Source organism: Dermacentor silvarum, chromosome 5 (genome assembly GCF_013339745.2).
Source record: "Dermacentor silvarum isolate Dsil-2018 chromosome 5, BIME_Dsil_1.4, whole genome shotgun sequence".
Classification (NCBI taxonomy): domain Eukaryota; kingdom Metazoa; phylum Arthropoda; class Arachnida; order Ixodida; family Ixodidae; genus Dermacentor; species Dermacentor silvarum.
The window spans coordinates 112,484,103-112,510,311 of NC_051158.1; the positions used below are offsets into that span (position 1 = coordinate 112,484,103).

Sequence of the window (26,209 nt, forward strand, 5' to 3'; positions counted from 1 at the left end):
GAGTGCTGGTAGCGTCCTATGCGCTGTGCTTTCGACGTTTAGTTAGCGTTGAAGCGACAGCCAGCGCGAAGGTCAATTTGCTCGCTGCCGCTGGCGCGCTTTCTTTAGCGTTTTGATGAGTTTCCGCGCTCATCGATCGACATGTGTTCATGTTTAAAGGCCAACCTCCATGGAGCGAAAAAGCGACGAACTTTCGGCGGCGGCCGCTAGGCGACGGCCGCCCGCCGCCCGACGTCAAAAAAATGACTGTTCGCCGCCGATCCACTCTCTCCAGATATTCGCCGCCCAGCGAACCGCCGCCTCCGGAAGTCGTCGCGCGCGGCGGAGAGCGTGGACCAATCGGACCACAGCGCAGAGGTTGACTTCCGTCGGGCGCCCGTCGACGGGAGTTCCGGTTGTTGACGTTTGGCTATACTGTTCGGCTGTTTCCTACCTTCGTTTCAAACGCTCGTTTTCCAGCGCTGTTTCACCTCCTTGTTGGTTGTTCTGCCTCAATGTTCTAGTTAATGGGTCACTGCATGTTTGCCATGTTTGTAGTACTCCATGTAGTTAGAGGCGTCGCTTCCCGATGATGTTCTGCCCATGCATACCCGCAACATGATGCCTTGCGTACCGCCGTGTTTCGGAAAGATGTTTGATTGAAGTTTGCAGGGCGTATTTCACTGGCACATCCGAAAAAAACGCGAGCTGAAGAATCGCGTAGGTGCGGCATATGGGCGGCTCGTTACTTTAAGCGACAAAAGAGCCTTCTCGCAAGCCACGTACGTAAAACATGGCGGCGGACCCCGCTGCCCGCTTCGAATTGAATTTAGCGTGGCTTTTGTAGAATTTGCTTCGTTCGTAGCGAATGACTCCGTAGACGGCTTTCGCTTAGTCTCAGGCCGCTTAGACGACAGTGTATTATGGATAACCTTGTCGAGTTTTCGCGATCGCTTCTCGTTTCAAACGACATGAAACCTAACGAGGGACCTTCGAGATATGTAAGCGCCACCTATCGGTGAAGTCGAGAGATAGGCGTGCTGATGGCATATGGCCTCTGAGTTCGGAAGATAGCGCAGGCCAACTAAAACTGTAATAAACGTGCGCTGCTTAGCGTACGCTGTACTTTAGCGTATAGTGTACGCTATTAGTTGCGTACGCTATACTAAAACTGTCTAATAGCTTTCCGTGTTTCCTCGATGGCAGGGCAGGCTCGAAGGCGGAAGCTGACGGGAGAAAAACTCAGGTCCGCGCGAGCGGAGAGAGCCGTAAACAAACACGGGGTGACAGACGAGAAATAAGTATCGGCGAAATACCGACGTGCCACGGTATTCACAAAATAAAAAAGAAAAGTTACAGTCTAAATAGATGCCGGCTAACAGCGAGCACTTATTGAACGCACTTTTTCAGGTCGGGCTCCTTATTTTACGTGTAAAAACATTGATTTATGCGCTGTTTTGCCTTCTGTTTTCCTTCGACAACGTCGCTTTTGTAGCCTATCTTGTCTGACCACAATGACTCCTCGCGGGCTGCGTCGACCGCATTGTCGGCGGCGTTCGCCGGCTCTTGCTTGCATGGAGTGTGGTGTGACGAATTCGCGACGGCGCTTCGCGCTGGATTTTTCGTCACGTGAAATTCGTCGCGAAAGTACGCTGCATGCAGGTTGGCCTTAACTTGCGCGTGTGGCACCGTGCTTGTTTATTTAGTTAGTAAGCGAATATTTACAACTTTATACGGCCGATAAAACTACTATCCTTACTTCGTACAGCTGTCTATTAATCTGCTATCGCAATCGATGCTTCCCCTTTCAGGCGAAACTGCGACTTTTTTTCAATAAAGTTTGCTCTCTTGCTCTACTTCTCACCATCTGGTCCTGCAGCGCGCTTCGTCCTTAAAGAGGCTAGCATTGAGTAAGCGCACGCGAGCTTATGTACGAGGCTGACTAAGCTTCAACGCTGTGTACGTAAGGGTCACTTAATATACCACGCGACACGGACCAAAAGAAGGCTTACGAACAGAAAAATACGTGACTTGACTCTTTGTACACTTGCGCACTTGTCTCATCTTCGAATTTTTCTGGGCCTTCTGCTCCAGCACATAAGACAGACTATTGATCTGGAATAATCCGCCAATATGTCGACTCCAGACCTGAAGCAAAATAAATGTTTAACTCTCCCTCTCTCTATGAAATATGCAGTTTCTTGAGCTCCTCTCGGTGGTTGATGCTTTCGAGGTGGTTGTGGCACTGAACGACCCAGAAATACTATGTACCACGCTTGCGGGATGACCAAGGTGTGCTTGCCATCGTGGAAGCGCAACCACAGGTACCACGCTCCTAAACGCAAACGGGCTTTTCCTGTCGCTCCGACGGGAAAGAATGCGACCATCGATATTAGGATCTGCCCGCTAGGGGAGCAATTGGCGCTGGTGGTGTGGATGGAAACTTCAGTTGCCTAACCTATCGAACCTGCGCAAAGAGTGCTATAAAGTTCTCATTAGGCGGCGAATGCGCCGCACAACTCAGTTGCACGAGAGAACGGTCCGTTTGTTATGGTGCCCAATCCGACCATCAAACAACCACGCAAACGAGCGCAAGAGACAAAACCACCACTACAAATGCTGAGGGGGCTATGCAGTGCATTATTTATGGTTCGGATGCTTGTTTTGAGCTTGTTCTTTATTTAAACGTATGTTGTTCTGTGTGTTGTCCGGGTGACTTCAATGAATGTATGCACTATTCGCTACTAAACTAAGCTGGTTTTATATAAAACCCTTAGTCGCCCCGGTATGAATACGCTTCTCTGGACTGGTACCCATAAAAACACTGAGAAATACTTTCACTTGAATCTACAAAGATTAACTATTTATTTCATCTTTTACAATTGCGACCGAGGTTCTTCGCCGACACAGACACAGCCCAAGGGCGGGGTTTGCGAGGCCTCCCCCAGACGCACACCCCAGAGGGAAAGCCGGGCGCCAGGCCAGGGTCACGTCATGTACCCGTTTTATGACCGGTTGGGTCTCCGGCGGTGGGTTTCGAACGAACCACCTCCCGCAGCCGAGGTGGACGTCCTAACCACTAGACCACGGCTGCGGGAGATTGGAGGGGAACCTCCAATCACTCTTGCTGCGCAATCTTATTGAATCTCCAAACATTCAGGCTTTTGCGACTGCTCCCCTTATCCAACTCGCGAATGAAAGTTGTACCCGCACTTCTCATACCTTTAACCTAACGCATTTCTTTTGTACAAAATTAACGCATTAAAATACAGTATTTTTCTCCGTACAGTAGAACACCGGAATTCATTGTTTCGTACTATTCGTTCCTTGTCATTAAGAGTTTTCAGCCGCCAAAGGGTCGCCAGAATACCCTCCCAACGGCTGTACTTATCCGTGGCCCCCCGCAAGAGCATTGCAGAAACTAGCGCTTCCCCTTGTACTAACGTGCAACCGTACAGGGAAGTAGATAGAATGGTAGAGAGGAGGTAGGGAGAGCAAGCAGAGAATGGTCATAGCCGACGCAGTCACGAAACGAGTGAATAACAGCCTTGTCACTCTTCGCTCGCAGTCCCCCCCCATACAGAGGGGAGGGCGGGACAGTGGTTGCGGACAAGCAGGATCATTTTATCTTCGAGGTACGGTACGGTACGTTTCTGCTATGTCTGAAAATCAAATACCGTGCAAATTTGAGAAGTGGACAACTGACGCTGGGCGTACAGGCGATAAGCCGCATCAAAGCACCGTAGCGTCCACGTGACACTAAGGAAGCGGCCACCCGTAAAATGAACACTTCTGTGCCCGCCACGGTAGCTTTGTGGCTATTGCGTCGCTCGAGCTCCGCGGTTCGACCCCGACCGCGGAAGCCGCATTTTGATGAGGTCGAAATGCAAACATACTCGTGTATTGCGTTTGTGGTTCTGTCCATATACGGCCCCATAATTGAAACAAAGTTTGCGACTTCTGGCATAATGCAATGAGCCGTATGAGGCAATGAAAATGCAAAACATCTTGGAAGTTATGAACGATGGCGCACAACAACGCCTGAAGCAAACCCATCTCGTTGTGTGCTCTGTGTACAACGCAGACAAAAAACAGTGGTGCGCTCAAGGTAACCTTTAATGACAACTCACCACTCTCGTATTGCATTAAACGCTGATGAAATTAAACATTCGCCGTCAACATCACCACAAATTATTGTCAATCAAGACAAGGAGCACTCAAATTTTCGCTTACATCCATTCCCATTGGGCACAGGATCGGCATGATTTTATTTTTATTCTCTGTTTGTTCGCTTGTCTATGGTAACTATTACAAGTATATATTTATATTGCTTTTGTTTGCCTTTCTTTTGCTGCCTCACTTCTATCTTGCCCACTCCTGGTATAGCCCTAAAAATGGCTGCAGTATGTATAAACAAAAGAAATAATTACCCGAAAGTGGTTCAGGTATCTTAACAGTGATAATTGCATCATAATGTGTAAAATAAAGTAATCAATAAAACTTACCTACAATTTTTGGTTAGTTGTGCGCATCATAAATAACTACGAAGAAAGAACACAATCTTTCGGAGCAGCATTACATCTTCGTTACGCAAACTGCGTCTAAAGGTTACTGTGATGAGTTTAAAAAATACTACTTATAAACTGTAGATTATTCATCTCTCATAAACGTGTGCTTCAGCATTTTCACCTGAAAGTATTAAGCTAAAATTTGAAAGTCTATGTAGCTAAACTAAACCCACTTTACTAGTAAGCGACTGAATTATGGCTGCGGGTTTTCATAGGACCCATTAGCTTCCATTGCAAAATTGTAGTCGAGCCCTTGTGAAAACACTCGCAGTTTCCCGCCGAGAGCAAAAGCCGTAAACTCAGGTTTTCATTGTTTGGTCGCAACAATCGTTAAATCGGATACAGCGCAAGCGTACATTTGAACAATGGTCCTACTGTGACGGCAATCTCCCCGGCTGGTAGGCGACTGTTCTAATAGAGACGTTGCCACATGTTCTCCACGAAAGAGGAAATAGGTCGAGTGCTTCTTGGACGACCAAAGTGCCACTAGAAGAAAGTTTCTGCAAGGTAAGTAATGCATGCCTTTTTCCATTCATATTAGCTAAATATTAACGATTGTACAATAATGGCAATCCTAAATTCAGCGCATAAATAAGCTCATAATTTATGCCTAAATAAGCTATTGCAGAATGAATTCGAACACTTGTGTCATTGAATAAAGTTGCTTTGAGGGCACTGCAGTTATGTTTAGTTCATGTGTACGTTCAATACTACACCTATTGAAATAGAAGCGTACTGCGCAAATTTGCCCTGCCACGGCTGCAAAGGCACTCTCGATTGAAGGATTAATATATAGAAAAACATGAGACGTATATCGCTAAATGAGCTTATTACCCATCTATTATTGGCCTAGTGTTACAGTCTTCGACGTAGCTTTCTACCGCTATGCGAACTATGGTGGCTTCTTGTAAAATGTCTACCGTTATTATCAAGCACCGCTCCCGGAGGCTATGTTGGGCGCAAAGAGGGCTCAGCGGGATCTGAGGCTGCTAAGAAGGGTGAAAGCGATCGTAATTGAAATAGATTACAAAAAAATGAAAGTCGCTATTTACCGAAAAAAGGTCGTCAACGCTTCGTTTCATTCATTCGCTCATTTCTATAAATAGTGCCCTTGCTCTCGTCGACAGTAATTGGTCCTAGTTTGCTAGGCTTGCATGTTTTGATATCTACAGATTATCCCTAAGGAGCAATCTCGAGTACAACAATATATGGTTCCTTTCTGGGCAAAACTCTCTTTACGGTGTCTTGGAGTACTGTTAAAGCGCATACAGGCAAGGACACAAGAAGGCATATAAAATGTACAGACACCTGCGTCCTATACTCTGTTTGTGCTGCAGTAGTACGAGAAGCCCGCATTTTATCACTAGTTGATTTCCTTTTACGGGGCTAGAGCCAGCGAGAATTTCTAGGTGCGGTTAGTTATCCATAGAGTTCCTTTCCTTCATTTGATATACGTATTTAAAAATGTAGATTGCATGTTTCATTATTCACTGCAATTATGTTATTACTCTTATAGGCAATTCTTTCTGCATTGGCATGTCATCCTGCTTTTTACTGGTCAGTGAAACCTTGCAACACTATAACGTCTCAATTACTTTGCTCTTTTTGATCGACTTTTACAGTTAAGCCTGTGTAACCTGATCTCGAATTTTTAGGCCTTCATTCTCAGTCATAAATTAGGTTTTTCGTTGTTTCGAACATGTGAATTTTCATGCCACTTTTAGAATATGCTAAAGGCAGCGTTCAGCAGCCATGCCTTTTACAGATTTCTTTTCTAATCTTGTACCGTCTAAGAAACGTGTTCAGAAATTTCCAGATATATAAGCCGCCAGAAAAAGCACTACTAAGGCTTCGTTGGCACGGCGCATTGATTGTGTCGAAACAAAACAATTCCATGTAGACTTAAAAGTCAGCAGTCGTTGGTCAATACCGGTCCGTAGACTTCTAAATTGATGCTGGTGTCAAGGAAACAATCCTTCCAAAAAACATTCCTTCGTAAAAAGCCTTTTGCTTGCTCTCGTGTGAAAATCTTTGACCAGGAATGGTAGTCCCGAAGATTCATATCATATTCCTTCACAAAACAATATTTCATTATGTGTAAGACTTAGAAGAGGTGTGCACTCTTGCTTGGCAAACAAACAAAAACATTTCGAATTTGGAAACTTGTGAGCATCGTTGCCGAGAATGCCGGAAAAGAAAGTAGAAAACGAACCACACAACGTATTACTACAATTTGATCCACATGTGGCACGTCACCTGTTTATGAGCCAACTATGTGGCCAGTACCAATGTTAGCCGACCCAAAGCTCTCAGGAGTCGTGAAACTCTGCTTGGACGTTCCAGAACTGAACCCCAACTTTCTGAGACTAGTATGTCATCTCCTCCAAAGAGGACAACCACTCACTTTTTTTTTACAGGTACAGGGCGCTTTAAGTATTGGGAGTTAAAACTGGAATTTGGCAAATGCTGCATACTGAAAGTTTTGAAAGGTGACGACATAAACCTCTTCTTTTCGATGCTCTAAATTCAACCGGTTACCATTTGCAAGTGCCATGAGCATTTGATTACCTTAAGAAACAAGTCTTATTTGAAAATTATCTTAAGTTGTTTTGAATACCGCTTCTAGGAGCGCAATGAAAGTTCTTGGCGCATCGTCACATCTTCGGGCCTTTTGAGTTCTCCATAATAATTATTTAGGCAATGAAAAACATGTTTATTATAGTGCCCAGGAACAACTACTTAGCTTTTGTAATGGTACACTTAAAAAGTTATACGCAAGAGTGGAAATATATGTGTGATATACAAAACAATTAACGGGAGCGAAACGAACAAAGAAAAGGAAAACTAGGAGGAGGGCATAACAGGGAGTTAATTATAAGGCATGATTGTCTCCTAATGTACAGAAAACTAGCAATGAACTCTGAAATGTGTCAATAAAGGCAGAATATTTATTGTGTTTTTGAAGTTGAATCACAGGACCATGTCTACATTCTTCCTATAATAATAAGATATTATTAGTATTGTGAGTAATACTTTATTGCTATAGATAAATATTTTATCTGCAGCAAAAGCTTCCACTCAGCAATGCCCTTAGCGAAAGGGGGTGTGCGAAATGTCTTAATAATATGACAGATTTTGCGATACATTCCCCTGTTCTTGTATTTTGCTGTTCAATGTTGGCCCGAGAATAGTGCACAGGTTTTTTTGTTTACTCAAGGAGGTTCGACATCCCCTTGTTTTAAGAATTGCCTATCATCCGCTACGGGCCGTCAAAACCGTTGACACAGAAGCATCCGGGAGCAGCAACTTCGCGTTCGCGTCGATATGTTACCGTATTTTGGGATAGTAATATAAAGCTTATTATTAAGAAAATGTAAGTACAGCGTTATAGTGAGGCTCAGTGAGCTTACGATTCGTGTGCTAGCCCGGGTAGTCCTAGGGAACAAGCTTCATCCAGAAAATGAAAAAAGACTTGCATTAAGAAATAAATCGCTGAATTACTTAATTACAATGTAATCAAGGCAAGAAAAAGAAAGTAAAACAATGCTGAGGATGAAATCAGAGGTTTGGAACATAATCTTACGTTTCCTGTTATTTCAAATTGCCACACCATACTCTGATAATCCTACGGAAATGAATGATTCATTTTACCACCTCAATATACTTTCATGTGGCGAGTAGACGCCCTTGGGCGCACTGTTTTGTGGATTTCATTGTTTTTTAGATGTGGTTCTCAACTAATACGGACCTGTTTTATTTACAACACAAGTTTATCGTAAATGAGGGTTAGCAAGCAGAGTAGAAGAGTGTCAGGTAAGCCGCGTAATTGAAATACAAACCGTGCGTAAGAGATAGAAAATGGCGAAGTCAGTCTGAATCCTTTTTCGACAAGATAAAGCTGCTTTACATGTTATACTTGTACAAACCAGACACCGCAGGTACCCTTGAGGCACACATGGCGCCATCATTGTGGTTTATCCTGTGCCTCCGCTTGGCTCTCGATGCCATGCCACTAGCTCAAGGTGACCAGTGGGGGGCTACGAACATCATCTTTGAAGAAGTCAGGGGCAGAATGTACGCTGGTCAAGTGAACTCTATACTCACAAGAGCGATGAACAGGGTGGCGCTAGCAGAGTGGAACTACGTAACGAACCTTACGGAGTACAACAAGCACAAAAAAGTAAGTCATTTACACGTATCCTATAACGCTCATTCTATGACCATGTTCATGATGTTGCGGTCTCAAGTTAAGCGCTCATCATTGCCGTAAAGTACGACAGGTTAGGAGATTCCACACCTTTAACATAGTTTGTACGGGGCAAAGGCGGCAAAATCTTGCAAGCTACGAACTCATTACAAGTACATTCTTACCAACATCGATTACAAAAATTTCTAGATAAGGAGTAAATTTTTCTAGAGCGCTTCACGGTGCTAAGCTACATTACATTTATACAGGCGCTCATTTCTGACGGGAAACTGCCAATGTGAGAATGCTTGTTTCTATGGAACATACGCGCATTCACTCACACGTGCACCTCGTTTTATATGATGATAAGTGGTCGTACAGTGGGACCACTCAAGCTCATTTTTCGAAAAAGGTGAGAACTACCATGCTGTTTCCAAATATATAAGGCGAGAATGCATTTCGCCACGAGTTGAAAATGTTGAAAAGAAAGCTGTTCCTCAGCTTGTTTCGGATTTCAATAATTTAATTTGCAATGTAGTTCATGTAAAGGCGATTCTGGCGATACGCACATTTAATGAAATAAGCATCCTTAGAATACTTCCGCTGTTTGCGTGCCTATCTATCTTAGCGTCTAAACATTTTCCCGGCAGCCTTGATTACTGAGTATTCCATAGTGTAATAGGTAGAACACCAGGCTGCTGTGCTGGGCGAATCTGGTTCGAAACCAACCGTGGAATCAACCTGTGCCACTCGATATTCCGTAGTACAATATGTAGAACATCGAGCTGTTATGCTGGGAGAACCGGGTTTGATGCCAACCATCAGGTCAAGCTGGGTCACTCTAGTGTAATATGTACAACACCAGGCTGCTGCGCTGGAAGAACCGGATTCAAAACCGAGCATCGGATCAACCTGTGCCACTGGGCAGTCCATGGTGTAATATGTAGAACACTGGGATACTGTGCCGTAAGAACCATGTTCAAAACCTGCCGTCAAACCAACCTGTTCCACTAGGTAGTCCATAGCATAATATGTAGAACATGGGGTGGCTGTGTTAGGAGAACCGCGCTCGAAACCAACCGTCGCTATACGCTATACCAATCTGGTTCACTGGGTATTCCATGGTGTTGTAGGAGGCAGCGCGAAGAGCTGGTCACCCCAGGTGCTGTTTATTTACCCTCCCTACCTTCTGCCCTTTTCTCTTTCCTCCTTTCCTAGGCTGGCCAGCCATGATGCTCATGTATCGAGGGAGCGGCAGATACACGCGGCCGCTCAGGCCTACCGCGCCAGCGCGTTCGTATCTCGCGCTACATGCACGTCAGCTGTCTTGTTCTCCACGGGCTCTAGGGGCGACAGTCGGGCCACTACCGGGCGTCCCTCCTGCACGGAGGCGCGCGTATAGAAATGCGAGAGACTGCAAGCCTATCTACATGACCAACCCGCAGCGTCCTTTATGAAGTCCAGTTAAAGTCTGTATTGCGGCAAAGTGCACAAATAGCTTTCTGGTAGTCGCGGCTGAAATTGTCGCAGGGGACGAGTGTTGCCCGAAAGAAGTTTCACTAGGAGGGGGAAGGAGACAACCGCCTCTGTCATAGGTTACATATATTTCATTGCAAGACAGAGGGCTGCGTCGGGATGCCTGTAGTGGAAGCAAAAAGATGCGCCTGTGAGCTGCGCGCCTGTGAGCAGACGGTGCCGCAGGAAGACCAAATCTGGACACGGGGCGCCTTGTCTTCTGCGCTGAGGACGTCGTCTTGCGTTGTCGATGTCTGTGAGCCCAGTGCGGCGCAACACTAAGAGTAGACTTGTGCCGTATTGGTCGGTTCTTGCGCATGTGGAGGGTTAACACCGTTGAAGAGAACGACGCCGAAGACGAAGGCGAACGGCGTGCGGCGATGGCAGTGGCAGAGAACTGTGTGTGGCTTTGCATTGTTGCACTTGCAAAATAATGTTGCCTGGTCATTCCAGGTGCGGGTACGGTTGTGCAGGGCAACGTATCGTGGCCACCAGCAAGATAATGACCTGGAGATTGATGGAGACGTTTCTTGCGTAATTTGGCCGGGCTTTCGTCAGAGGGACTACGGAAAGCAGATGCTGTGGTTGTTGGTAGTGTCGGGTTCACGTAATCAGATGGAGATGTACCAGGCAGCAGCGGCTGCGTACGTTGTGAGGGAGGCTCAGCCACAGTGATGCCGTAGTGTGAAATCATGACCTGCCGCAGGTTCTCGTAGATGTTCGAGCCTGGTAGAAGTCTGAGTTCCGAAAGAAGACAGCCTGGCAGCTCATGACTTGCGTGCAGGTTGCAAAAGTGCTAGTCACTCAGGTTGTTGACGCAGAAGTGATCCTTGAGCTGAAGGAGCCAGAAGGAAGAGCTGCTCCTGCAAACCTTTTGTAGGCCAGGCCTCCGCCGAAGATGTGAGCACACTGTATCGGAAGACTCGCCTGCTGCTGCTTGCGTTCAAATCTGAGATGTCGGTTGCATCAGGGTTGTGGCGGTCGCTCTAGGCATCGCGAAGGTTGTGCCTGTGGCGCCGCTGTGCCTGCGACAGTAAATTGGCGTCTAGTGCAGCCATTGCGAGAGCCTCTGAATCGGTGATGAGTTTGGTGCCCCGGAACGGAGGGAGGATAGCTTGCGGGAACGTCCGAGGAAAGACAATCGTGGGCCGCAGAGGTGCCGAAAGCGCTTGCGTCTCTCCCAGCGAATTTACTGGGAAGAGTCCTCACGCAGGTGCCTTTGAGAAGGGAAGGATGATAACGGAATGAGTAGAAGCTTGATGTATTATGTAGAACATCGGACTGCTGTGCTGGGAGAAGCGGATTGAGCACCAGCCATCGGAACGACCTGCGTCACTGGGTAGCCCACAGTGTGATATCTAGAACACCGGGCTGCAGTTCTGGGAGAGTGGGTTCCAAAGCCAAGCGTCTGATCAACCTAGGTCACTGGGCAGTCTAGTGTGTATTATGCAGAACGTCGGCTATTGTGCTAGGAGAACATGTTTAGACAGCAGCCATGGGACCAACTTGGGGTGAATGGGTATGGGACATTGAGCGTATGCGGCTCTTCAATGATCCTCTTTTACGCAAATTTAGGTCACTTAATATGTGCCGCTCTTTAGTGACAAAAAATATATTAATATTTCTCCGGTGCGGGCGGAATCAAACGCGCCTCATATACATGGCGACCGTCCTCTCGTAATACATGGGGTATTTATGCGAAGCGTGCCAGAAAGTTTCGAGATTTTCGATATATTCGCTGTCAAACTTGCCCTAAAATGCACTGTCGTTCGGCTCATCTTTTAACAAAATGCGTTTTTTTTTTCACTGAAGCAATAAAGTAATTAGAAGAACAATAGAGTTATTCGCAAAAATTGGGAATTCTTATCTGGAAACTGGTGTCTGACAATTCAAGTTGATTTGCTTTAGGAACTTCGCTACAATTTGTACACTGCAATGCACCGTAATGTAATTAGTCACAAATCGAATAAGGGATTTTTAGCAACAGCTCAAATATGCATTTGATTCCCTGTGCAAGTAAATGTCCACCTCAATGATTAATCTAGCTCAAGGACTACAATGGTATTATCAGCCACAGCAGAACTGCACATTTTTTTTTTTTGGTAGCCTTCGCGAAAAAGGCACCCAGTATATTCACACGTGCCACAGGCGGGCTTCGCGTTGGTGCCACTAGATGCCGAAGGCTTGGGTTCTGAAACCGAAACCCAAAATTGATTTTAAAGAACGACTGAGGAAAATGGAGAAAGTAGATGGGGTGCAAGAGTATTCAGGTATTTGTACAGGCAAAACATTGGCTCACAGTGGAGGAAAAGAACTAGGAAGCTTACCAGCAAATATGCGACCGGTATGGCCATCAACATGGCAACAAAGAACGTCAAACGCAAAGTGAGAGAGGCTGAGACAAGGTTATGGGTGGCTGCAATGGAAAAGAAACCTGCTATGGACTAACTACCTCAAAGGAAAAAGAAAAATCAAGGAAGAAACAATTTATGATAACTCAAAGGGAAGCTCCTTACTTTTCGAAGCGAGATCAGGATGCCTTAGAACGCGCAGTTATAAAGCGAAGTACACCAAGGACGGAGCCGCATGTGCTTGCTGTGTAAAGCTCGAGAAACGCTGGAACATGTTTTATAGGAATGTGAAGAAATCTACCCAGCTGCAAGTCTAGGCTCATCTGACCTCCTTGAAGTCCTTGGGTTCAGGGATAGCACGGGCAAGTAAACATGTCGCTGTAGAGATTAGCAAGAGGCGGTTGGAGATTGGTGGCAGAAAGTAGGGATGACCACAAACAAGGGAGACGCACAGAAACAGATTTCCCAGTAATGGTTCAAAAGGTGATGCCTGGAATTCTTTGTATTTGTGTGTTTCTCAAGATTAAAGGTAGGACATTAGGCAAGATAACGCAACCCACCACCCCGTTTCAAAGGGGAAGACGCTCATAGCATCCATCCCATCCATCCATCCAAACCTGTTATTAGGTGTCAATGTTTGAAGGTCACAAGGGTTCAATTACCGCCCTTTCTGTAAATTTTAACGGCGATAACATTGGAGTTCGCAGACGTAACGTATCCGTGGAAGTTCAATGGATGAGTGGCGGGAAAGCTTTGTCTCGTTTCTTTCATCTTACAGAAGTAATAAATAGTTCCTTGGATAGAAGCTTCCCTGCAAAGCACTTCTTTCCCCTTTAGGAGTACTCTGGAAATTGGTCTTTACAGATGATTTATTGGACTGTATGAATACGCTTAATGTGAAACTGCAAACACACCTCATTCATGACTTGTACACGGACATAATTGAATTCAAGTCAAATCTACCGTATTGTTATTTGTTTTCTTTACCTTTGTTTGAAAGGCCGGCGTAAAGCCAGGAGTGGAAGCATTTGCACTGCTTTTCAAGGATTACTGCAGGAACTGATACAGCATTTCCTTCTTTATTTGCTATACGAATCCTCCACGACCCTCACAGACAAGTTTGCGTGCGATTCTCTGACCTTGATGCCAGGAAGCAGTAATTACAAATGGTGAAAAATTTGTTTAGTTGTGAGTGGATGCCCTGTCAGATTTTTTCATTTAGAAGTAATTGAACAGCTGTCAAACGGACGTTTCGAAGTGCAAGTACAAAGAATGAAATGTAATAAACAGCTATAAACTACTAGGCGATGTACAGTTACCCAACTTCAAGCAATTTGCCCCCGAGTAAATGTCATCTTTTCGCACTAGCAACCTTTGTAAGGAAGCTGCCTTTGTAAAGTGGGAAGGTGACATACAGCGCTAATTTCTCTGACTAAACCTGAATTATCTGCTTATTATTGGCTCATCAGGCTTTGCACCACAGTTCACTGAAATAATAAATCGAAAGGAGATCTTGCATTCATATTATCACCGTCTTACGTCTTTACAACGGAACGCAGTTCTTACGTATTCAAATAGGGTTTAATATGTCTTGTGTGGCCTCTATGTGTCATCACATGCTTTCCATTTGTGCATATGTTAGTATTGCAAAAATGTAATATGTCTGTGCAGTTATTTAATTATTTTCTCCCCTTCCAAATTTTTTGGACGAGACTTCTACTTCACATTTATCTGTTGGCATGATTATCACTTCGATACTTCTGTTCATCAGCTACTCCTGCTTTATTTTGATGGAATTTGCGTCCGTACCACTCAGGTAGTGCAGTCTGTCATATACGGTACGTAGTATACAGCGGCCGCAATTGTTGTTAGTCAAAAATTTAAACCCCTCACAAAAATGTAATATTTGCTTTACGACCAAATAAATATTCTGCTTCGTACCTTGTTTTAATGCTGTCCGACGTTTTCAATGTCTTATGTGCCATTTTGATTCATCTCCTGTTCGCTGTAAATTGTGTTAGGTTCCCATGCATTCTAGAATACCTTTAATGATGCACGATGTACTCTATGTCTCAAATATACGATGTTATGTTGATTATGCAAGCAGGGAGTTCGCGCTTGTAACAACGTGGCTCAGATAGTTTTTATGCCCAGATTCAAAACGTGCCATGAAAAACTTTCCACATTGTACGGCTCGACGATTGGGTCTATTACCTGTCGAGTAATTTCATAGTCACTCAGTCGTGCTTATTATTTTTTTCCAATGTGATTGGTTCAACCGCGCAAGAAAATTAGATTAGCTTGCCAAGTGAAAATGCTAATGGGCCCCTGTACGTAATTCTTGAAGGATCATAAATTCATACCTACTCGCTCAACTCTAATTACCTCTATGCAAATAGAATACCGTAAACTATAGCAATCAAGGTTACATGGCTGTGGTCCCAGAGAATAGAAAGAAGAAAGCTTGGGTTGCTTTTCAAACGTGTATCCCAATAAGATTTCTAAATCTAATTTTATTAAAATAGGCCTAAACTCCAACCTACGCAAGTTGTCGGTTCTAGGAACTATTTAAAAGTGAACATTGTCAATGATAAAATAGCGCAACACACAACACAGTTACAAAGACGAAATAATACGATCTCTCTGTGTCCTGGAAATTCAGCTAACTTATTCAAGCTAATTAAATTAGCTCCAAGCTAATTCAGCTTGAAGGATCATAAATTCATACCGACTCGCTCAACTCTAATTACCTCTATACAAATAGCATACCGTAAACTATAGCAATCAGGGCTACATGGCTGTGGTCCCCGAGAATAGAAAGAAGAATACTTGGGCTGCTTTTCAAACGTGTATCCCAACAAGATTTCTAAATCTACTTTTATTAAAATAGGCCTAAACTCCAATCTGCGCAAGTTGTCTGTTCTGGGAACTATTGAAATGTAAACATTGTCAATGATAAAATAGCGCAACACACAACACAGTTACAAAGACGAAACAATACGATCTCTCTGTGTCCTGGAAATTCAGCTAATTTATTATCGTCACTGCTAGACCAACTAGCCTACGCTTTTACTCTATTCAAACTTGAGCACTATGCACAAAATGCCACGCCGAATCTACTATTCGACGTTGTATTTTGTGAAGGTACGTGGCTGTGAAGCCACGCACCTAGCACCCCTCGACGGAGCTGCCATTGGGCGCGACGCCACGGCGCGAGCGCACCTCGACGGAGCAGAGAGAGAGAGAGAGACTGTGAAAAGGAAGAGGCGCAATTTTCTGCAACGCCTCAGGGAGCACTACTCAGCGCTTTGGGGAAGAGGAGGGGAAGTATGAAGAAGAAAAACACAGAGTATGTAGAGGCATTGAAAGAGCCCTTGGCTGTCAGCGGTAGACAGGCGGCGCATTTACAAGTTACACGCCAGCCCCGCTTCCTCCAGGGCAAAAATAAATTCTGGGGATTTAGGTGTCAAAAACACAATCTGATTATCAGGCGTGTCATTGCTGGGGGACTTCGGGTTAATTTTGACCACCTGGGGTTTTTTACCATGCACCTAATGCAAGCTACAAGGGCGTTTTTGTATTTCGTCCCCATCTAAATGCGGCCGCCGCGGACTGGATTTGATTACGTGGCTTCGTGCTAAGCAGCGCAACGCCGTAGTCGCTAAGCCACCATGGCGAGTGTGTTCTCCAGGAACGTGAGACGGTGCTGAAGGCGGAGCTGTGATGTTCCGGCCGGGGAACAGAAGTTGTGATATGAGACCGCAGGAGCCCCAGGCGTCCGAAATGAAGCGTAGAGAGAATCTCTCTCTTGGAGAAAGCGGACTGAAACAAAGAGATGGCCGATTGTTTCGGCCTCGTCGCAAGCTAAGGAGGCTGTGGGTGTATATTGTCGGCGCTGTAGCAGCAGCAGGTGCAGGGGTGACGTTTTTGCTTCAGCTAGCGTGACAGTGTTGTGTGAGGTTTCTGGCAAGCCAAGAATCATCCGGATGGCTTTCCCATGCTGTAGCTCGAGGAGGTCCACGTGAGCCCGTCGTTGGGTCATGAGGGGCGCGTTATGACAAGTCTTGACGTAGCTTCGCGGCGTATTGAAGGATACCCGCCTGTGATGTGCATTCTTTGCCACGGAGTAGCAAACGGCCAACCACCTTTTGAACATTCAGCACTTGGGCGATGAGGGCCTTGGACACTGCGCCCACTAGAGTCGGTGGTCTATCTGTAGGCCCAAGTAGGTCACAGCCCACTTCCATGGTGTGCAGTTGGCCACCAGGACCATCGGAATTGCTCGACGACGTATGGCGAGGCTGGGGATACGGAGTGGCCCACTGTCGGAAAGTAGGAAACAAGTTCTCCATGGCTCGCTGCAAGCAGGACGGAATGGCTGGAACAATACTAGTGGGACCCCGCGTCCACAGAGCTACGTCATCGGCGTAGACGGAGATGTAGACGCGCGGGCCGGAGGTATGCTAAAACGGCAGGACGCAGCGATGCTAGCGCCAAGTTGCAACCATTCGGATTTGCGGGCCACGAGTGACAGAGCTTGACTTGTGCCTTCTCCTGTTATAGATCGACTAATCTTGCCCCGCGCAAGCTGCTCGTTGCCGCCCGGAATCAGCAGATCAACGAAAGGAACCCATCGTCCATCCAGCCAGTTCAACGCACGGAGGAAGATTGTGACACATCCCGTGACGTCACATGGTTGCAGCGCCACCTAAAGCCTTATAAACGCCGGACAGGGTTCCACCTGGGATTTGCGGCCACGAGTGACAGAAGCTTGACTTGTGCCTTCTCCTGTTATAGGTAGGCTGTCTATCTAGTCAGACAATTTGCTTATAATTTTTGTGGCTGTGAATCCCCGCACTTTTGCTTCTAGTGTAACAATGGGTGTTGACCTGTGTACTTACCGTGCTCGAATCGGCACGTTCTTTGCGTGCAGCGCACCTAGAGGCTTCAGCCATGCTCGTTTTGGTGCTAAACTAACTGTAATAAGCACATCTTGCCTAGGCCTTCTTTGCTCTTACTTCAACGTGCCTCGCCTTGCTCTTGCTCTGCGCGGGGGACGTGGAAGCTAATCCGGGCCCTAAAACTGAGGATGTGCTCACCCTCGTAAAAGAATGCCACGACGAAACAACAAAAACCTTGAGTGATATCAAGCAGGATGTGAGTGCCTTGAAGACTCGGGTTTCCACTATTGAAAAAACTTTGAACAGCGTGTCTAAGTTTAAAGACAACTGCGACGCTGTTACTGAATCTGTGAATGAAGTGAAATCAAATCTATGCAAGACAAGTCGACAGTTGGTTGATGTGGTTGACGACATGAACCATAGAATGAGGAGGAACAACCTTATCATCAAAAGGCCTTCCTGAAGGCGATCACGAAGGTTACACTGAAACAGAACAAATCGTCAAGAATCTGTTCACTAATCACCTCAAAATCACAGCTGGGGATATTGAACGGGCACACCTCTTTGGCCAGCGTTGTCCCGGTTTTCAGCGTCCAATCATTGTTAAGTTTCTAAACTTTAAATCCAAATAGATGCCCTGCGCAACTCATACAAGCTTAAAAACCTGGAGTCACCAAAAGTTTGGCTTGAAGAAGATTTTTCGCCAAGTGTTCAATTTGCACGAAAAAAGCTGCGGGAGTTCGCCAAGAGCAATCGCACAGACAACGAACGGTTTTCTGTGCGCTTTAACAAACTTCATCTACAAGGCAAGGTTTACCATTTCGACTCCGCCAGGGGCGTGGTAGCTCAAGCTTCAGGACTTGAACGACCTGCCGAATGATGTACAGCGGCACAGCATAAGGCTCCTTCACCCATAGATTCATTTTCGATGTTATTGGCTAACTTTCGTAGCATATACCATAAGACTGACATTTTAAAAGCCATCGTGCACACGTGTTCTGCAGATATAATTATCGGCACCGAAACGTGGCTTTTCGGAGGACGGTCGCTAGCAGCGAGCTTTCGTTACCATCCTCATTCGTTATTTTCCGCAAAGACAGAATCGACTGCCGAGGTGGCGGTGTAGTTATTGCGATTAACGAATTATACCACCCCTCTCTATCCCAGTAGACTCTCCTCTCGAAATAGTTGGGCCTCTTGTCACATTGGTCACATCGCTTGTGTCATTGGCGCGTGTTATCGACCCCCCGACAGCAATTCAGAGTTCACAGATCTTCTGAGCGATGCCATTGACCAAGTCATGCACAAATTTCCGAATTCTCCTTTCTTCTTAGGCGGTGATTTCAATTATCCAGAAATCGACTGGTCCACTCTGTCTACCCATAATCATAATAATCGGCCTGAATGTATTCGCTTTCTTCAGTTGATTCTTTATCAAAACTTAACACAACTTGTACATGAACCTACGCGGAAGGATAGCGTTTTAGATCTAGTTCTAACTAACAGTCCTGAAATTGCTAACACACGCGTACTCGAGGAAATCAGCGATCATAGGGCTGTCCATTGCTTGGTTTCACTTCCACCTGCAAACAAATCAAAAACTAAAAAACAACTACTGAACTACACGCGTGCCGACATAACGAAGTTGAACAGTATGCTACAGGATTTTGCAGCCGATTTTTACGAGTACTTTGACGACCGTACAACTTATGAAAACTGGTGCCTGTTTCGGAACAAACTAAAAGAAATTGAAGCTGCTTGCGTGCCTAAAGTAACTATAACTTCTAGAACAGATGACCCATGGTTCACGCGAGACGTGAAACGTTCCCTTAACAAGAAGAAAAGGATTTACAGGAAAGCGAGTCGCTCAAACTGTCCTCAAGACTGGGCAGCCTACGAAAATATTGCTGTTTTAACACAAAGTGTCATTCTCCAAGCTAAAGACAAATACTTTAATGATACGCTCCCTAACCTTATGAAAACGGACCCCAAAAAATTTTGGAATATCGTGAACCCTAAAAGTATCCATTCATTACCGTTATTGACGAGGGAAGACGGCAGCACTTTAGCGGTTGAACAGTGTGCCGAAAAATTTAATAAACACTTCACTGAAGTATTCACTAACGAACTTCCACTGAATGATTCGCTGTCATTGTCGCAGCTGACCTTTCCGCACCATTTCCCAGCAATCCTAATTACAGAACACGGCGTTGCTAGCGCCATCAATCGGCTTCCTCACAAAACCAGTCCCGGACCAGATGGCATCAGCGCCAAACTACTTAAATTAACCTGCCACCATTCAGCTAACCTGCTCGCATCAATCTTCCAGCAATCCCTTAATTCTGGCTGTATACCGGACGACTGGAAATCTCCATATGTAGTTCCTATATTCAAATCTGGCTGCAGAAATCACCCTAACAACTACAGGCCGATTTCACTTACGTCCATTTCGTGTAAGGTACTTGAGCACATCATATATTCACAAGTGATGGGTCATCTGAGCCGTAACAATTTACTTCTCAACACCCAGCATGGTTTCCGCGAAAAATTATCATGCCAGACACAACTATTCGAACTTGTGACAGACCTGCACACAGCCCTACATATGTCCGCCTACATCGATGCCATTTTCATAGACTTTTCAAAGGCTTTCGACCGTGTTGCTCATAATCGACTAATGTTAAAAATACGTAGTCTGGGTCTCGACGAGAGAACGACTGCTTGGATCCAGGAATTTCTAAACAGTCGGTGTCAGTCAGTTAAACTGAAGGATTACGTATCTAAACCGACACGCGTAACATCTGGGGTACCGCAAGGGAGTGTGCTGGGTCCTCTCCTATTTTTAGTATACATAAATGACATAGCCTCTAACATAAGTTCGTCAATCCGTCTTTTCGCAGACGATTGTGTTATTTATAAGAAAATAACTTGCATGGCCGACGTCGCAGAACTACAATCTGATCTCTCAAGGTTAAAGGAATGGTGCAGTAATTGGCAAATGGAAATTAATGTCGAAAAAACCAAACACTTAAAATTTACTAACATTTCTTCTGCATGTTCAAACTCTTATAGAATAAATGACATAGTAATAGAAAAAGTCACGTCATTTAAGTACCTGGGCGTCATACTTACTTCCGATTTAAGCTGGGCTGCCCACATCGAGCATGTTACCAATAAGGCTTTCAAGAAGCTCGGCCTACTTAAACGACGTTTGCATTTCAGTAATAAAGATACAAGACTGCACGCTTTCAAATCATTGATTCGGCCCTCTCTAGAATATGCTTCTATCATATGGCATCCTCACCTGACAGGTCTGAGTAACATGCTCGAAATGGTACAGAACAAAGCCGCGCGGTTTGTCACGTCATCCTACTCACGTTTCATAAGCGTTTCATCACTGAAAGCTGAACTTGATCTAGCTACGCTTGTCATGCGAAGGCGACATGCTCGACTTTCGTTTTTTTACTCACTTTACCACAGCAACACAACGTTCGCCCAATCGCACATTTTTCCAGCCCCTCATACTTCAACCCGTCTCGATCATGCGCACAAAGTATCACCCATTTTCGCCCGCACGAAGAAGTACCAAAATTCGCCTTTAGTATTGTGCATAAACGCATGGAACTCCCTGCCGTCCAAAATAGCCGAGATATCAGATGCTTCAATGTTTCACTCTTCGCTGCTGGGTTACTTACAAAATGGAAAACATTCCTAACCTGTATCTGCCTGTCTTTGTTTCATATGCGGAACTTGTACGCTATATTTATGCAGTCTTCTTTCCAATGTATTGATGATCAGTGGTTTAATGGCCATGTAACAAATCGCTGTGTACTCGTTATCAATGTATTTTGTAGATTATTTTTTTCTGTGCTATTCTGGACACCGTGGTTCAAATGAACATGCTCTTTCTTTTTCCTGTTTTGTATTAAGTATTGTTGTATTCTATTGATATTGTTTATACATTATATTTATGTACTCACCTGAAATCCCCCCCCCCTATGTAATGCCCACTAGGGCCTTTAGGGTATTGAAATAAATAAAATAAAATAAATAAAGGGGCTCAGAACGAATCCCTATGGCACTCCTCAACAAACAGCTCGTGGGTAGCTCACAGCACCCCCCCCCCCCCCCCTCGTAACCACGAGGTTAGGGCAAGCTATGAAAAGCGCTTTCTACGTCGAGAAGCACAAGGACTGCCACTTCGCCAGATCCGCTGGCGTCATCCAGGTATGATACGATGTCTACGATGGAGTCCGCAGTACGCCGGAGACGGCAGAACCCAGTCTGCTGTTCCGGAAATAAGTCGAGAACTCGTGAGATCCACTCAAGGCGCGCCAATGCTACAAACTCCAACACCTCACAGGTCGCTGAGATGAGGGAGACGGGGCTGTAGGAGGTGAGCGCCTTGGCAGACTTTCTCGGCTTCAAGACAGGCACAATGACAGTCATGAGCCATTTCTCTGCAAGACAGTCAGGCCACCAGGTGTCGTCGTTGAAGTAGTCTAGCAGCCGGTCATGGTCAGGGTGAGCCACGTTCAGGGTGAGCCAGATCAATCTCTCTCGGGATGCCTTTGTTATCCGCGTGTTCCTTGGCCGCGCGAGCTGTCGCATGCGTTCTACGTGCGCCTCGGTAAGGTCAAAGAACACGCGCTCGCTTGTCCGCTAGGAGCTCATAACTTTGAACGATCGCTCAGCGGCGTTCAATTGGACATTAATGCTTTGGCATTCACAACTCGTAACAAGTGCTTAGGTGTCCTCGAATTTTACAATTTCAAATCGGCGTAGCCATGGAGACTTGGCGATAAAAGCGAAATTCTAACATAGAATATTTACTTCGCAGTTTTTGTGGATGCTATTCCAGGAGCGAAACGCCAAATAATTAAACTAAAAGAGTATTTAAAGGAAGCACGTCAATTAATTTGCGTGAAATTTTCAGTCTTCCCTTAGAGTTGCTTAAGTCTACCAATTTATTTCGCGGCATTTATCGCAGGGAAACACTTGTAGCGGGCGACAATCAGGCCGCCAGCGAAGGCGTGTGGAGAATCCGGGGCTATAGAATAGCAGATAGAAAAACACGGACAAATGTGGACAGAGGAACGAACGCACGTGCCATCTTGTGTCTTTTTGTGTGTTGTTTTCTCCTGTTCCAGGCAGCGCTATTCCTTTGCAACATTATGTACAACAATCGAGACCACGCTGTCAATGCGCATTGCAATTTTTTTTCAAAATATGTATTGTAACATTATATTAATATTACACGTTCGTGTCGTACATTTACCTTCTCTCCATCCTAACTAGGTAGCCGAGTCTATTGCCTTGAGGAAGCTTCAAAAGAAGATATCGGAGCACGCGGCGCAATTCAGGTGGACTGAATTCAGAGACCCACTGACGAGAAGAATTTTTGAGCAACTGTCATCCCTTGGCGCTTCCGTTCTGCCACATCAAAAAGAAGACGAGGTGACTTGGACGCGCTACTTGATAACAAATTTCACCGCAACTAGAGAAAGAAAATTTAATATAGATTTGTCTGTGACGGTAATCGTGTCTACGGAGCTATTTTTGTGTTCAATTAGAAAGTTATTCGTTTCGAAGGTGATAATTGCTGAATCTAACCTTCTAGCCTGCTTGATTGACTGTTGTTACTGTCTATTTTTTAAATTTAGCGTTTTGTGCTGACTATGCATCTATTACAATTTCTGATGCACTCTACAATTCTTTACTTTATGTCACAACTTTCGAATCGCTAATTCCTCTCGGCCCGTATTCCAAAATACCTTTTACACAAATTTTGTTCCTAAGAGAACATTGCAGCCAATCGTCATGCTGGACACAACATTTAGAGAAAGTGGGCAGCTCATGAGGAGGAGCACTCACGAGAAGTGAAACGCTTTGTGAATACGGCCCCTCATCCTTGTCCGTTTATCTTACCCCACCGATTTCTGGCCAATCCCCAAATGTGGTGAGGCGCTTGAAACCTGTCGTGCAGCAACAGCAGCAAGACATTTCAAACAGTGCAATTGGAATGTTGTTGAACTCACTTGCAAATATCGCAAGTATTTTCATCTCTATAAATATAATAAATATCATAAGATAATATTACTATGCGACGAAGTTTGATGTCGTTGAAAACGTTGCTGGAACGCTGTGTACAGGAAGGCACTGCAAGGGTTGTCCGTAGCACGGGGCTCACTCGCGATCACGGCACGGTCCATCGTCTTCAGCTTCAGTCGGTACATACGCAGGGGCGCCTCGGCTTCATTACAATATTAATATTTATTGCATACCTTCATATCCTGGTTACATATGCAGCTCGCAAAAGCTATATTCGACATGTACGAGGCTGGGCAGTCGGCAAGTAGAATGAATACGCGTAGACAAGGACTTAATTATGAATGAAAATAATAACTAAAAAGAAAGAAACTTATCTACAAGCTAATAAAGTATTGGTCACAGTGGAATTTACCAAACATGCATATGAATGCAAGGTAGAAAAAAGGAAAACAGGTATCTCAACAAAGTTGACGTCACTATCAGTGCAGCAATAACAGGTTGCAAAAGTGAACAAATATGGGGGCGGGGAAAGCGTAGCAAATCAGTAGCCCCTCCCCTGTCGAGGATATGGCGGTAAGCGAAGCTTGTCGTGTGTTTCTTCGGTGTTCCTCCTGATTATTTGCACTGACGAGTACCTCGTTGGGCTCGAACAACAACCGGTCACACGCACTGCCACTTGCTCCGAAGTTCCGGCTGAAAAATTCACGTTCAAACCAGGCCGTCCCAACAGGGAAGTTGACGCTAGTGTTGCCAAGGCGGGCACCACCATTGTCGGGTTCCTGAAGGGCCAGACGACGCTGACGTTTGGCCTCAACATTGCACTTTCTTCAATTCCAAGTCGGTGGCTCTTCGCGGACGTTTGGCCTCAACATCGCGCTCCCTCAACTCTAGGTCCGCGGCTCTTCGCTGACGCTTCGCCTGGGCTTCGGAAGCCTTCACGCTAGAACCGGCACGTCGAAAACGAGCCCTTTCCCGAGCGCGTTCATTATGGATGGAGTTCAATGAAATTTCTTCAAAATTATATCTGTCCGTTACGTAAGACAATGAATGGCTCATACCCCCTTTAGCAATGAATCATACCCCCGTAACGCGGCCTACCCATTACGACGACTGAAGTGAAGTGAAATTCTACGCTGGAATGATTAGCGGTAATGGAGCCAACTGTGGAAGCATATGACCACGACGAATGTGGGAGCAGTGGCATGAGCGCGAGCCGGGCATGAGCCACCTCGGCAGCTCTGAGAGCAGCTACTTTTTTTAGCGTTCAATCGCCGGCGCATGCTAGCGTATACAAGCTTCGCTTAAATAGCTGTTTTTCGAAAGGACTGAGTTATTTGTATATAGCACACTGCTTTCCACTAACTTGAAAACTCTGCGTATTGGGCCCTGTAGAATACATTTGGAAACCGTTTTCTTTTCATTTCAGATGACGAAGTTGATTGCTGAGATGCAGGGGCATCATGCTTCAGCGAAAGTTTGTCCACGGTTTAGAAACACATTTCAACAATGTCACTTATCGCTGGATCCAGGTGAGCTTCCGAGCTGTTTTGTAACAACTGTAACCAATTTTAAATGCTGGTTATTGCACCTGGCATTACAATACCATGCTACGCTGTGAATCTAAAGTCTTCGTTTTACGTAAATTATATTTCAGAAATCATAAATATTATGAGAACGTCGAGAAATTACTGCGAGCTGTTGCACGTTTGGGATGAGTGGCGTAAGGTGGTAGGAAAGCCTATGAAAGAGAAGTTCCTGCGTTACGTACAACTCCAAAATGAAGCTGCCATTCTCAGCGGTGAGCCACTTTTTCATTTTTGCTGTCAGCTGTTCCAAACAGCACAGGACTGCAAATCCAACCCACGGGCACGCATTACACGAGTAGTTATTTCAAAGATGGGACTGTGTGTTATAAAACATGGGGTGCTTTTTGTTGATTTTATTCGATGACTCATTTGCTTTACAACACGGGAACTTAAGATTACTGATTGCACATCCATTCTGAGCTGTAAGGAGCCAAGATTGCGTTTCGTAATTCCATATCATTGCTTCACAAATTGATTACCAGGTGAGAAGGAATCCGAGAAGTGCCCCGGGAGTGCACAGAAATTCTCTGTAGGCGTGTGCTATGAAGTGGGACAAGTATACAATTTTCTTTTCTCTTCAGGGAGGCGGGGAGGGGGGGGGGGGTCAGTTGTTGATCTACGCACTTTAAAAGTTTATTTCACCAATTGTGCATACATGTGTGTTAAATGTTTGCCGCTGCAGGACAACGCGATGCCAGTGTCTCGTGGCTAGGGGCCTATGACGACGATAACTTCGAGAAGAAACTGGAATACTTATGGGCACAGATAAAGCCACTGTACCTGCATCTCCACGCGTACGTGCGTTCAAAGTTGCGTAATGTGTACGGCCGTCACAGAATATCAAAATTTGGACCTATTCCTGCTCACCTTCTTGGTAAGTGTTCATTTAGTGTTTCTTCGCTGTAAATACGCGATCTCATGAAATATAATGCACCGGGAAAAAATATCGCGATAGGAATTGATTGATGATCGTAGCCATCGATATTTTATGGTGCCTACAATGTAATGTTCTGAAATCTTGCTGTTTTATCACTGATGATAAGCCTCTTCATTCTCCAGCTTTTTGTAAATG

At 45.2% G+C, this 26,209-nt stretch overlaps 1 pseudogene; it reads left to right on the forward strand.

The window, feature by feature from the left end:
• The first annotated feature begins 8,363 nt into the window (after positions 1-8,363).
• Positions 8,364-26,209, forward strand: part of LOC119454339 (angiotensin-converting enzyme-like) — a 45,590-nt pseudogene continuing 27,744 nt past the window's right edge.